The 15077-nt window shown below is 32.8% G+C and overlaps 1 long non-coding RNA gene across 1 annotated transcript; it reads right to left on the bottom strand.

The window, feature by feature from the left end:
* Positions 1 to 2392: 2392 nt before the first annotated feature.
* Positions 2393 to 6164, bottom strand: LOC143663657 (uncharacterized). Its single transcript, XR_013166099.1, has 5 exons — positions 5967 to 6164; positions 5791 to 5881; positions 5197 to 5260; positions 4931 to 5116; positions 2393 to 2696 (listed from the first exon to the last, which is right to left on the bottom strand). It is a non-coding gene; the product is annotated as an uncharacterized LOC143663657 (long non-coding RNA).
* Between the last annotated feature and the right edge of the window lie 8913 nt (positions 6165 to 15077).

The raw sequence follows: 15077 nt of genomic DNA, 5'->3' as shown, positions 1-15077 counted from the left end.
GGGAGTAATAGAAATATCATCTTGATTTGGGTGTAGAATATACAAAGATTCATTGAATTGCAGACTTAGAATTCATTTATATGAGTTATGCCTCAATTAAAAAAGGAGGAAGGGGAAGTTAAAAGGAGTTTTAACTATAAACAAAAGGTATAAACTTGCACTGTCCCAGGCAGACTGGGCCACACAGTTATCCTTCACATGACTAATCTAAATGTGCATTATTAAATGAATAAAAACATAACTGCCCTAAATATTATCAGACTGATATCCATGTGGTAAAATATTAAGTTTTGTATGCAAAGTATACATAGAATTTATATGTGGATTTTATTTAGATATATCCTTGTTTTTATGCATGGGTTTATAACCATAGCTTAACTAGCAGAAATGATGCAATCTTTTGTACATTTTATTTGAATTTGTTTAAATTCATTAAGACAAAAACTTGAGAGAAATGTATTTTGCTTGTCACGCATATAATACCCTATGAGATAAACGGGCCCCTATTAATGAACTGACATGAAAACATTTCAAATTATTCACAGATTTTCTGAAGATGAATGTACAACAAAAATACAATGCTATTAATTAAACGTTTATCAGTGTGTAGCCATTGCTTGACATTATGCACATAAAGAGATTTCTAATTAATTTGTTAAATGAATGATTTCGCAACTGGATTTTTAATTCACGTTATCAACTACAATACTGAATTCTTATTGGTTTTAAAGTATATCGAATATACTAAAATCTGAAAATGATAGATTAAGAAATAACTTTATGAGTCATATTTTACCTGACTCCCTTTCACCTAAAATTTTCCTTTCAGATAATATTATAACATGATGTTCTCTAATTACATGCTATATTTACATAAATAGGATTCCTTTTGTTATGAAATATTAGTATTGGGATGATAGTGTCTTACAGTGGAATAAATGGTTTTTAAAGTATCTTGAGGGTTTTGATGATTTTTAAAATTAAAATAAGTCAATATCCCCCTGCATGAATCCCATGAAATTATAATTACCTTATTTAATAAACAAGCTAACAAATTTGTTCATTTTTTTAACTGAAATGTGTCATATGAAATTATTTTACAAAATTAGGAGTAAAAGAAGAAAAGCAATTGGAATTTTTAAGTTTTTTTTAATATACCCAATCTGCCATCAGTATCAAATTTTGTTCTGAAATTTAGTATGCCCCCAATCCTCCAGTTCATACCCTCTCCCCAAATGACTTGGCAAATCAATCTGGTTATAAATAATAGTAATGATGAACTCATTTTCATTTCAGATACTTAGATAAAGGGATTTGGTATCATAAGGAAGTTTAGCTATTTAAATGTAATATTTGACTCCTCCCCAGATGTAACTAATTTGTTTTTTAGTAAAGACATCAGAAATATATGATGAAATAAGAAGTTACTAGATCTAAAATAATATTCACCATCAAATCCTTTAGAGGGTGTCCATACAGTTTCCCATGTATAAAAGTAATCTGAAAACTTGGAGAATTTTATCTTGCCTTGATTTTTTTTTCTCTTTTTTTTTTTTTCTCATTCTAGTGGAATAATGAATCTAGTGAAGTAGATTAATGAAATTAGCATAGTAAAACAGGAAATTATTATCTGTACATTTTAGAATTTTCAAAACATAAGTATTTCAATCAAGTACTGTAAGTAATTATATATTGTCAACTTAAATCTTATTTTTAAAGTAGGTGGCATTTAGGTTGCAAATAAATTATTATGCTCAAAGCTCTTGAATGGTGAATGAATAGCTACAAGGAAAATAGGCATACTTTTATTGTAGGCAAAGTGTAAAATATATGAACACGTATTAGAAATAATTTTACTTATATTATTGGATTCTATATTAATTAGTAGAGCATGACTTTCAATGTAACTGTTTCTTAAACTAAAAATTAGAAAAAAATACATGTTTTACTATAAGGAATGCATTTGGTTAAGATAGCCTTAAGAGAAATCTACCAAAATCTATATTATATTATGTATATCTGAACCTCATTTTGATTGAATCTCCAGTGTCCTTAATACTACAAATGCCAATGTTTCTATTAATTTTATAAAATAGATAAAAATGCACAAGGTAAGAAATGTATGAAGAAAATTGACGTATTTTATTAGATTCAGTTTATATTACTCTGAATTAGATTTAGTATAAACCCTAAATATGACATGATAAAATTTAATATAAGAATGTTTACTCTTTTACCACCTTATTGCACTTATCTTTGATTCCATTTTAATTATTGTTAGGTTGAAAATAGTTCCTGAAAACCAAAGTGCAGTATATGTTTATTGAATTAAAGTAACATGCATGGGAGCAGAATGAAAAGAATGTTACTACTCAAAGAACAATGGCAGGGAAACAGTTTATATATCTGCTTAGAACAAAGAATGGTGTGGGGGAACAGGGACTGGAAGGCAAAGAAGTATGTGGGCTGAGTTGTCAGGGGCCAGATGTCCTTGGGTCATGAGCCATAATTTGCAAGGATTATTTACCAGGTGTTTGTAGGACTGGGTTTATAGGGTGACGCTAAACTGACTTGTTGGACTTGTTTGTTACAGTTTCTCTTTTTCCATGGAGGTAGAGGTCTTAATTAACACCTCAAGGGATGGTTGGTATGTCAGCTTGTTTCAATTGCTTTCTTTCTTTCTTCTCTGTAATTTCCTGAAAAAAAATGGAGACTTATGAAAATTGAGATGATTAGTAGATCTATTTATCATTCTAGTTTCACATTATGAAATACCAATCTATTTAGGGTATTTTAAGTAAACTATGAAGAATATAATTTGTTTTCTGCTGTTGTTCTTCATAACAAAAGCAATATTATTATAAAAGCTTTTCATTAATTTATTAAGCACACTCTATATATTGTGAATTTTATTCAGAAGAATGGGGAAACTGCTCACATTCATGCTTATACAACGCTTTATGTATGTCAAATATTTAAGAAGTGGAAATATTTATAAAATATTATCTCCTCAGATTTAGTGTATTTGACTGTCTTTTATTGTATCATAATGCAAATTCATATTAGTTGAGATTTTGTTCGTTACTTGCTATGTAAAAGTGCATTTACTAATACCTCATAAATTTAAGTACCAGAAACAGTAATTTGTTTTCATTTAAAAAATAGCATATTATCACTGGCCTCCTTGAATATAGTATTGTAAGCTAATATTGAGTATTTAAATCTTGAGAAATACAATCCAAAGTTTTATTTTAGCATATCAAGTTGCTTGCTTGTTTATTTTTTTAATGTCTGCACAATTTTTTCATCTAAGAATCAATAAAGGCTTTGTCCTTTTCTATCAAATGTTTAATGAATTAAACCCAGCTCTCCTTTTCAAGACTAAATGCTGTTTGAAATACTTGAGAACACACAATAGAATCATCAATTTACTTTCAAATTGTCCACAAATACAAGAACTATGCATTATCTGCTCTTGCAGAAATTATAACCTAATAGTCGAAATAAAAGAGATAAAAAGCCATCTACCAACTCTACAATGTGATAGTACGTAAAATAATGTTTATTTTGAAAAAAAACCAGATCTTATAAAATTGCCCATTGGCATTCTTTCTGTTTTTCTTTCTTCCTTCCATTTCTTTTCCTTCTCCCTTTCCCTTTCTTCTTTCCTTTCTCTTTTCCTTACTTTTCTCCTTTCTTTTTTATTTTCTTTTCCCCCTTCCTTCTTTCCTTTCTCCCGCCAACCTTCTCTCTCTCTCTGTCTCTCTCTCTCTCTCACCAATGGGTGATCTGTAGTAAAGAATGTTTTGTGGCAATTACTTAAAAATATTTTTTTCAGGCCTTGAGAAAGCTGATAAGATCCAAAGATGGATATAAAATTAAGGAATTTAGATTTAAGTAATTTCTTTAGCACCTTTAGTTTCTCAACATTCACATGTAGGCCCGCAATAGATTGATGGTGGCAAACAAACTCCCAGAAATGACAGTTTGAGATAATGTGTATATTCCTCTCCATTCTCTGCAAACTTTTTATTTATTTCATGTTTTTCTCTTCTTCTGTCATGTTCATGGTTACAAGTCACTGAAACAGTATGTGTTTATTCTTTTAACGTTTTGGCATTCCTGTTTGGACATTATTCCTTCCACAGGGATTTGTGAATATTTTATATACTTAACAAGCAAGCAAAATATTTGTGACAGTTTTCTTTATTGGTTTTAAGTTAAACAAGTTCTGTTGTTGTCATATATTTAAAAGTAACAATATAGACAAAATTCTTAAAGTTTTTGGTGGTAAGATATCTTTCTTCTTGTAACAGCCCATATAAATAAAAAGATACACATTGTTGTGATTTGAGAAAAAAAGAGGATTCTTGATTAAAAAGCAAAAGAGTATATGCACGCACGCACATCCTTAAGCCACACTTCTAACATAAAAACTTGATTTGTCATCTAAGTTGGTACAGTTTCATGTATGAAGAAGATGTATCAATTGTATCTGAGTAAATCAAATCATATGATTACTCTACTTAATGAAAATATATTAGCTAAAGTTGGGTGGCAGCTGTATGGAAGTTTTGATTGTTTTCCAAATATTTCCAGCTGATTCAAGATCACTGTGGTCTTTCTTTTTCAAGATCACATTTCACAGCTAAGAGGAGGACACAGAGCTCAGTTACTACCATCTCTCCAGGTAAACTGCATACTACTACAGGTCAGTTGTTTAGGAGTTGCAGTTTAAGGTGGACTGAGGAAGTAGGTATTTGTGAAAAAATGAAAACTTACATCTAATTTGAACTAAACAAATGGGCCAGAAACCTAGAGCAAGGTAAATAATGTCACATTGTCATTAGAGTTGCTGAGTGAGTAAATATGAAGTAGAGAAGCTATTCCTTGTAGTAGATCCTGAGAAATCACTTCCCATTTTTCTCACCTTTCTGAATCCGTACTTTTAGAAAACCCCTTGTCATATTGATCATCTGTGTCACTTAATTTGGACAGCAGGAGCATACAAAGTTGAGACACACTGAAACGTAGGAAGTGCTTATCCAGTGAGACTGTTTTCTCTTGCTTATCTTGGAAACTTGAGACTGCCACTGCTGGAACAATCCCAGGCTTTCTTAAAGAGTTATGAGAGGTTTAATTGGTAGCACTTTTTGTTCAGCTGACATGTAACAACCATAAAAAGGAGCTGCCTACCTGATTGGTATGAGCTAAACCAGCACAACAACTGCTCAGCTGTGCCTGTCCAAATAACTATCCCCTAAAAGAATCAGGTTATAAATTAAAATGTGGTTCACTGTAGGCATAAGTTTTGGATTAATTTGTTATTAAGTAAAAGGTAACTTATGCAATTCAAATTATCTTCTCCTATAGAGAGTTTGAGATAGTTTGGAATATGACAATAAAATTCAAAATAAATTAATACCAACTGGGAAATATTGAACAAGAATAGGAGCCTACAGAATTATAGGTGAAGAAAATACCTAGAAGAATTATTAGAAACACATTGTGTGAAAACAGTGAATTCAGAGCAACAGTGTAAATTCACAAAGACCTCACACTAAGGTAAAAAACAAAATAATGAAAATACAAAATATTTACTGTTTTGCTATTCTGAAAGTGAGGGGAACAAACAAACAAAACCTACTTGGAGATGGTCCAAATAGGGTAACAATGATTTTCAAATTTGATATTTGTTTCACGAGTTTGTCATAACATCAATTTACCGAGTTTTGAGTAGCAATTTTTGCAAATTAGATGGAGGAAAGGAAATAATATTACATGTGTTACACAGAGTAAAGATAGTGTCTTAGCTTCCTGGCTGCAATGGGTTGACTTAAACAATGGCTCATGGAACAGAAAACAGGGCTGAAATAGAAAACTGACAAACAATAGAAAAATTCAACAAAGCAAAACCTGAATCTTTGAACTATCAAGAAAATTGACAAAATTCCGACTATGCATACCAAGAGAAAAGAGAACAGACCCACAGGAAGGAAAGAGGTGCTCTCAGTTGTATTGCACCCCTCATATACATGGTTGTGGCAGGGATGAATGACATGGGAGATGTGAAAGATTATTGATACTTATAGGTCTAGAATGGAAAGCAGTGGCAGGCCTCACAGGGTCACAGAGAGCATGTTAGCATGATAAGACCAACTAAGCTGGCAGGGAACAAGAAGTGTACAGAGGACCTGGAAAGTATGTCTTTATGATGTCATAAGGGTAGAACCATAACTATTGATCTAGAAAGACTGAGGATTGGGGGTATTGTATTTGGCTTTTCCAGGGCTGTGATCCTTATTGGACATAAGAAAGAAAGGGAGACACTGCTTATCTTGTTTATCTTTATCTTAGGTCTTGAGGGACCTAATGGTAGTGTCTAAGAAGCTGAGGCATCATGACAATGCAGATCCCCTCATATTGGTCCTGACCATGGAGAAGCTGAGGCAGCGTGCTGGTGTGAAACTTTCCTATTTTGGTTTAATTCACTCTATCACTACCAACCCTTATGTAATTAAAATGAATTTATAAACATATGGATTGTGCTAAGCTATTAAATAATGATTTAATAATTAAACATCTTCTTACAACAATTAAGTAAATGGGTGACTTATGTTAGGAATTAGTTTTTTCACTGTTGGAAGGGGAAGTCACAAAAAAGCACATGGCAATGGCTGGACTGACCAGGAAGTAATGATAAGGCATTGTCCGTAAGAGTCAACTACTTAAGCCACATGATAATTCAACTATTAATAATCAAATGTATTCAAAGATAGAATTAAAAGCTCCCTGGAATGTTATGGATGGGCAAAAACTGCCCTGAGGCAGAAATGGATTTAGCTAACCTTCAGCTAATTTATTGTGAAATTAGAATGGTAAATAGCTTTGCTAATCCTCTTAATTTGCTTCAACTTCCATTTTTACTCAAAAACCTATGAAGAAAAAGCAGAAAAATAACTGAGACAAGTTGACATAACAACAATACTTTGCAGTGCTAATTAAGACCCCTACTTTCATGGTAAAGTAGGAAGTGTAATACACAAATCTAGCAAGTCTGTTTACCTTCACCAAATAAGCTCACTTATGCACAAACATTCTCTCTGGGTAGCTTTTCAGATTTTTGACACCCAAAGATGCCCTGCCCCAGACAACTCACATGGCTCACATATTCCTTGCCGTCTCCTTCCTATTCTTCTATACCCTTTCTTTGTTCTAAGTACGTATATACACTGTTTCCCTGCAACTTTTCTTTGAGCAGCTACTTCTTTTTAGTTCTGACCCCATGTGTGGCACTTTGCTCAGTGAACTTATTCTGCACCTTTGTTATCAAAATTTGTTTTCAAACTTAACCTTATCCACTAAATCATGCTGCACAAGTACATGACAAGGAAAATATAACAGGAAATCAAGCAGGGTGAGGGCTGGTAAAGAATTGAATTAGCACAAAAATTTGATTTTTTTTCGTCTATCCATATCCCACATTGGTTCCTCCAAATTTTAGTCATATTCATAATATATCTATATTTATATAATAGATATTGCCATATCTATTATATAAATGCTATACTAGGTGTAGATATTCAGAAAAATATGACCATTTTGCTATGAGAGCCTAGGCCAAAGGCTGTGTATGGGATGGACTGGGCAAGAAAGTATTAATTCAACAGTCCTGGGGTGCTCAAATTCTGTAGATTTCTAAGAAAAGCTTGTTGTAATGACTTTCTTGGCTACTTCCTGGGAGATGAGCTCTGATCCCTTAGAATATTCTGCCTGATCATAATTTAGTATAGCAGGCTACACTAAACTAATTTGATCACATAGGGTTTGCCAACAGTGTGATTTAAAGTCAAGTCTTATTTCTGTATGCTTGATAGGCAGGAGTTAAGGAGATAAGGTTAGTCACATGCAGACACTGCAAACTTATGTGACTGACCCTTAATTAAATCCCTGGACACCACAGCTCAGGTGAATTTTCTTTGGTTAGCTATCCTCAAGAGTAGTATACGTTGTTACTGAGAGAATTCCTTGTAATTACACTGGGAAAGAATACTAGGAAACCTGTTTTTGTTTTCTTTCCTGGACTTTGCCCTATGTGTTTTTCCACTTTGATGATCTTAATTTGTATTTTTTGGCTGCACCAAGCTATAACCAGGAGGCTAAGAAGGTTTCTCTGAATTATGTGAGTCGTTCCAGTGTATCACTGTCTGAGCATGCATAATAAAAACAGAAAACTAAAGACCAAATCCCTCATCAGCAGATATAAAATACCTTACCAAAACGTTGACATTGATCCAGTGTCATAAAAAAAGGATAATATTCTATAAGCTAGTAAAGATTGAACTCAGGAATGCTTGGTTGGTTTAGCATCTGAAAATCAATTAATACATTGATTACTACAGAAAATCTATATCATTACAGAATAAAGATCAGTAACTACATAATAATCTCAATATACCCAGAAAACTCATTTGGAAGTAATTTAATACCCCATTTACCACAAAACCTCTCAATGTAATAAGTATACTAGAAGGGATTTTTTTTATTGCTAGAGTTCATCATAAAACTCACTGTTAACAGGATATTTAATGATGAAATCTGGGTGAAAAGCTGGATGCTTTCTCCCCAGATTTTGAACAAGGTAAAGTCTTATTCAAAACCCTCTTGTCATTTCTATTTATTTGTCATTTCTATTGTACTGTGTGTCTTTCTAGGCAGAAAAGAAGATGTTAATAAGAAACTACAACAACAAAATAATTTAAGTCATCCAGTTGAGGAAAAAAGAAGTAAAACTTTTTATTCACCAAAGACATGATCCTGTATAAAGAGTGTCACAAAAAAATGCAAAAATTACTTTGATAAGCATGTTTAGCAAGATCATGTTTACACTATCATTGAAAAAAACATTTTAAAAAACTAGCAAAAATTATCAGAATACGAAATTAAGAAAAAAGTTGTGTTCACAATCCCATTAAGAATAAAATACTCAGCAATAATTTTAATGAAGGGAATGCAAATGTAACCAGTGCCCGGTTTGGCAATAATGTCAGCTGAATCCCATTCCATTTTCAACAGTCCTGCAACTATAAGAATACAGACAAATGAGAAGGCCAGTAGGAGTATGTAGCAAAATTTATTAAAGAGAGGGAGAGAGAGTGCACTTTAAAAAAGTTAATGCAGACATGCATCAGGGAGAGACATATACTGAATGGAGTGGGTTAGTTGTTTTATAGGAAGGTTTTGTTGGTAGCAGGTTGTTCTGGTTTGCTAAAGCTGCTAGAATGCAATATTCCAGATATGGAACAGCCTTTAAAAAGGGAATTTTCAAAGTTGTGAGTTTGCAGTTCTAAGGCCATGAAAATGTCCAAATCAGGACACCAAAAAGGGGTTACTTTCACTCAAGAAAGGCTGATACCATCCAGAACACCTATGTCCGCTGGTAAGACCTGCGGCTGGCAACTGCTGGTACCTTCCTCCTGGGCGCCACTGCTTTCAGCCTTTTTCTGTAGGGATTCCTCACTTAGCTTCTCTGAGGCTGGGTTTCATCTCTTGGCTTCCTTGGCACTCTCAAGGTTCTGGGTTAATTAACATCTTATGGAAAGGCACATGCCAATGTCTGCTGGGCTCTGCCTGTGTCTAGGCACCTGCTCTCTGTATCGGCACTACAAGAGTCTCCAAATATCCATGCCTCCGTCAGTTCTGAAGTACTTTTCTCCAAGTGTCTGCTCTAAGGCTTCTCTAAAAGGTTTCCCCTTGAAAGTACTCTAGCAAACTAATCAAGACCCACACTGAGTGGGTGGAGTCACATCTCCATCTAATCAAAATGACATACATTTAGGTGTGCCATATCTCCGTGGAAGCAATCCAGTCAAAGTTTAAATCCTAAACAATAGGTTGGCTCTGACAAGACGGGACCAGGAAAGAAAATGTGGTTTTTCTGGAGCACATAACAATTTCAAATAAGTATACAGGCTTCCATAGAAACCTTTGATTACCAGGTGTTTTCTTTGTGCAGTTTCCCTTTGTGACCTTTGAACATTAGAGGCTTACATGGTTTCTATGAACAAGGTGCTTACAAGGCAAGCATTGTTTTGGGAAAAGATGACTACTGATATTTGTGGCCAGTTTATCACGCATTCAAAATTTGTCTTTGGACAGATGTTTAGCAATCTTTACAATACCAGGATTTCTGTTATTAGCTAAGAATTTCTTTGGACATATGATTTTACAAAATTTTATGGTTTGGTGAGGTTTTGATGGTTTGGGAAGGTTTCAGGGCTTTCAGAGAAATTTTTGTCCCATGAAGTTTGCTGTCTTCCATTAATTCTTTTAGACCTAGATAAGGAGCTAGGGACTTGCTTTTGTCCATGAACTCTTTTAGGAGCTGGATTAGAAACCAAGGAATTGCAGGTGTCCATTAACTTCTTCAGAGCTGGTCGGGAATACAGGGACCTGCAGCTGTCCTTTTTTATCCTGCTTTACAAGTGTGTACACTGAAAACTATAAGATATTGCTGAGAGAAATTAAAAAATCTAAATAAGTGGAAAGACACTTCATGTTCATGACTTAGAAAACAATAATATCAAGGTGACAGTTCTTCACAAATTAATAAATGAATTCAATGTAATCCTTATCAAAATATTGGGCTTTTTAAAAATATTAAAATGTGTATGGAATTGTAAAGGAACTAGAATAATTGAAACAATTTTGGTGATAAATAAAATTAGAGAACGCTGCCTGGTTTCAAACTTAATATATAGTCACAGTAGTTTATTCAGCATGGTATTGCTATAAGTATGTATCAGTGGAGATAAATTAAGATTAGAGAAATAAATTATATCATGTTATATTCAATTCATTTTGACAAGAATGTCAAGAAAATCCAATGGAGAAAGCAGAAAACCTTTTCAATAAATTGTGTTGGAACAATTTGATATAGCAAAAAAAAAAAAAAAAAAGAACCTATAACCCTTCCTTATACAACACAAAAACTGATTAAGATGGATCATGAACCTGAATGTAAAAGTAAAAAATGCAAAAATCCTAGAAGAAAATTTCTTTTATCTAGTGGTAATCAAAAAATTTTTAAATATGACACCAAAGCTAGAGCCATAAAATAAAAATATTAATATATTGGACTCCACCACAAATTTTTAAAAAGGTACCATTAAAAAGTGAAAGTGGGCAGGGAGCAAAGATCACTCAGCAGGCAGAATCTCACCTGCCATGCAGGGGACCAGGGTTCGATCCCCAGAGCCTACCCATACAGAAAACAAAAAAAGTGAAAGAACAAGCACAGCCTGGGAGAAAATAGTTTCAAAACATATAACTGCTACAAGACTTGCCTTAAAACATATGAAGAAAGCTTGTTACTCATTTTTAAAAAAGACAGCCCAATATAAGTGTCCAATAAGCGCCTTAAAAGATGATGGATGTGTCCCCAAATACTATGCAATATGAAAATAGCCAGAATCAAAAGGCAATGTTTTGTATGATACCTTTTAGACAGCATTTTGAGAAAGTACAATTCTAAAGAGAAAATCACTGTAGTTGCTATGGTTTTAAGATAAATGGAAGCATGGCTTCAAAGGGGTTTGAGAAATTTTTGAGGAAGTCATTTAAATGTTCCTTATTTTTCTCATATAACTGATCACACAAATATATATATTTTTGAAAATTAATAGAAATTTACACTACAAACCATCAGTTTGATAATTTATATTGAACCTCAATTTTGTAAAAAGACATTTAGTAAAACAACACAAAACCAATCCCCCCAAAAAAACATTTAAAATCGTATCACAATTTATACTCTGATTATGAGGTAGAGAGGCCAAGAGAATGTTGCCCAATCCTACCAAGGAGCAAAAACTCCATCATTCACAAAATCATAATTCTCCTTGTGCCCATCAGTTCGTAAGATGGTAAGTTCACCAAGTCAATGGAATTCCTAAGGGTGATAATTCCCCTGGAGTATGATAGGAAACATGAACTGTTTCATTTTTGGCAGATCAAAGCAGGTAGGATGTTAAAATTTTAAGATATTTTAGATGCTAAGTGTGAACGAGCATGATGTTTTAATACTCCTGGGAGATATGGGGAAAAAATGACTGAAATCCCAGGCAAGATCTCTTCCATAAGCCTTCATGAGAACTCTTGATGAAGATTTGTGGCAGAAAATAAGAGTTTCAAGCCACTGAGGAAAGGACTAGGTAACCCTAAATTTTCCAGGATCCAGGAATAGAGCCACTGCTCTAGGTAGAAGTGAAAGCCATGGACCACAAAGAAGGAGCAAAAAAAAAGAAAATAAATAAAACAGTATCTTAGACAAAAACAAATGGCACCTCAGGGAAAAGTAGAAGAAAAAGCCTCCTTGTCCTATGGGAGGGAAAGGAAATGACACCTGCTTTCACTCAAATTATTAGATCCAGGAATAAGAAATAGCAATCGACAGGAGGAAGGCAGGAAATTCTGTGGCCGCATGTTCCAGACCAAGGTCTAATGCCATTGAGATGTAAACTCTGTCATTTCTAAGAAATTTTGCCTACCTCCGAATCAGGAAGATTAAGTCAAAAAGCTCTCTCCTGCTGTCTTTCTCTCTCTCCCTCTCTCTATTGTAAATTCACTCTCTATATTATTCATATATATAGAAACTCTAATAGATTCATAGTTTTAGCCTTGCATTTAGGGTTCTGATTCATCTCAAATTCATTTTTTGTTATAGGGCAATGAAGATTCAAGAGTCATTTTATTAATGGTGGAAATCCAGTTGATACAACACCATTTATTAAAAAGACCCCCTTTTTCAAATTGGATTAATTTGTCACCTTTGTAAAAAATCAAATATATGCATCCATTTTGGCGCCATTTATTCCATTCTCTTATGTATTGATCCACAGACCAGTACTAAACTACTTACAATAACTTAAGGGTCAGTCTTGATATCAGGTAGTGTAGGTGCTTTTACAAGATTTCCTTTTACCAAAGAATTCTGAGTATTTTAGTCTCTGAATTCTATAAGAAATTTAGAATCAACTTGTCAATTTTAACATCAAGCTGATGGACAATATAATTCACATTGCCTTGAATTTATAGGTCAACTTGGGGAGAATTTAAGATATTGGGATTTTCAGTCCCTTAACATAGTATATCTTTCTACATATTTAAGGTCTTCTTTAATTTAATTCACCCACATTTATATTTCTTGGGTAGCAATGTTGTACAATTCATTGTTAAAATTTTTAGTAAGTAGTTTCTTTTTATGCCATTTTAAATGGTTTTTAAATATTTTCCAAAATTTTTGCTAGAATTAAGTATAGCTGTATTTTTATATTGATTTTATATCTTTGCTAGATGCTTTGTTAGTGGTAGTTGTTTTAAATATTTCTAAGTACTTTCTATATCACACATTTATACAATCTAAAAATAGGCACCATTTAACTTATTCTATTCTAATTTATATGGCTTCGTTTTCTTGCCTGACTTTAATAGATAGGATCTCTAATGCCATATGGAATAGAAGCAATGAGAGCAAATATCTTTTCCTTGTTTCTGATTTTACAGTTAAAACAATTTGTCTTCAACATTAGATATGATGCTAGCTGAGGGATTTTTCCCTTAATAAATGCCATTTAGCAGTTTGAGAAATTTCCTTTCTATTCCCAGTTTTCTGAGAGTGTTTATCTTGAAAAGGATTAGAACATTATCAACCTTTCTGCTTCTAATGACATGCTTATTTGTTTTTCCATTTATTATCACATTTATTATTTTAATGTGATGCATTACATAGATTTATTTTAGAATATTAAACCAATTATGTTCTGGGAATAACATCTATTTAGTCATGATGAATTATCATTTGTACATATTGCTGTACATGGTTTGCTGATGTTTTGCAAGTATTTTTGCTTATGTGTTTGTTAAAATTCTAGTATGGAGATTGGCAGGATGCTTAATGATCTACTTTCTTCAGTATACAAAAATTATTTTATTTTCCAGATTCCCTTGAATTTTAGACTCAAACACTTGATTGCTTCTCACTTATGAAATATATGAGGAAGTGATCTATTTTTGTTCTTCATATAGTCTTTAAAATATCTTCCAAGAGCTTGAGTATATTTTTGTCATTGAAATGAATGGAGCCAGCTCTCTCATAGTTCAGCTCAGCAACTTTTATAAATGTTTATGAGAGTTTCTGAAGATAGTCTAGTGCTCCATATTAATCTGTGAAAATAGGAATAAAATTTATGTTAACCCACTGAGATTTTTCATTTCAGCAGCTAAAATTTGAAAAAAAAGTCCAAACATATTCTGAATTATGAAAGAGGAATATAGATGATCAAAGGAAAGTAAAAGGAAATAAAATATTTTAAAGTATCTTATAGCATAGAACATATTTATAGAAAACTTAAAAGCAACAGTGTGTTCTTTGAAAAGATAAGCAGCTAAACCAGTAAAACAAGAGAAAAAGAGGAATTAGAATTTAAATTGGGATGTAAATGGAACACCACAGTTGGGGGAGGAGGGATTTTTATAAAACAGAACATCATACAAATGTATGCTAACAAGTAAAAGAATTTTATTGATATAGTTTTATTAAAAAATAAAGTAAAAAATATTTACAACATGTATATAACTTACAAATCAGTACATTTTAAAATATAAATTAATGAAAAGTCTCCTGCCCACAATAATATGCTCATATGTATTTCTAGGTAACTTTATCAAATCTTCAACAAACAAATACTTCCTATGTTATTTTAAAAAAATCAAGAATATGAAAAAATTAAATTGTACCTCGTTCATTCTATAAGATTGATAACACTTTGATACCAAGCTCTACAAGAACAATTCCAGGAAGTAAATGTGTAGATTAATGTTCTAATGAACATAAGTGTTCTAGTTTGCTAGCTGCCAGAATGCAATATACCAGAAACGGAATGGCTTTTAAAAAGGGGGATTTAGTAAGTTGCTAGTTTACAGTTCTAAGGCCAAGAAAATGTCCCAATTAAAACAAGTCTATAGAAATGTCCAATCAAAGGCATCCAGGGAAAGATACCTTGGTTCAGGAAGGACGA

This window comes from Tamandua tetradactyla, chromosome 19 (genome assembly GCF_023851605.1).
Source record: "Tamandua tetradactyla isolate mTamTet1 chromosome 19, mTamTet1.pri, whole genome shotgun sequence".
Classification (NCBI taxonomy): Eukaryota; Metazoa; Chordata; class Mammalia; order Pilosa; family Myrmecophagidae; genus Tamandua; species Tamandua tetradactyla.
The sequence above is the reverse complement of the archived record's forward strand: the minus strand, read 5'-3'. Positions and strand labels throughout refer to the sequence as shown.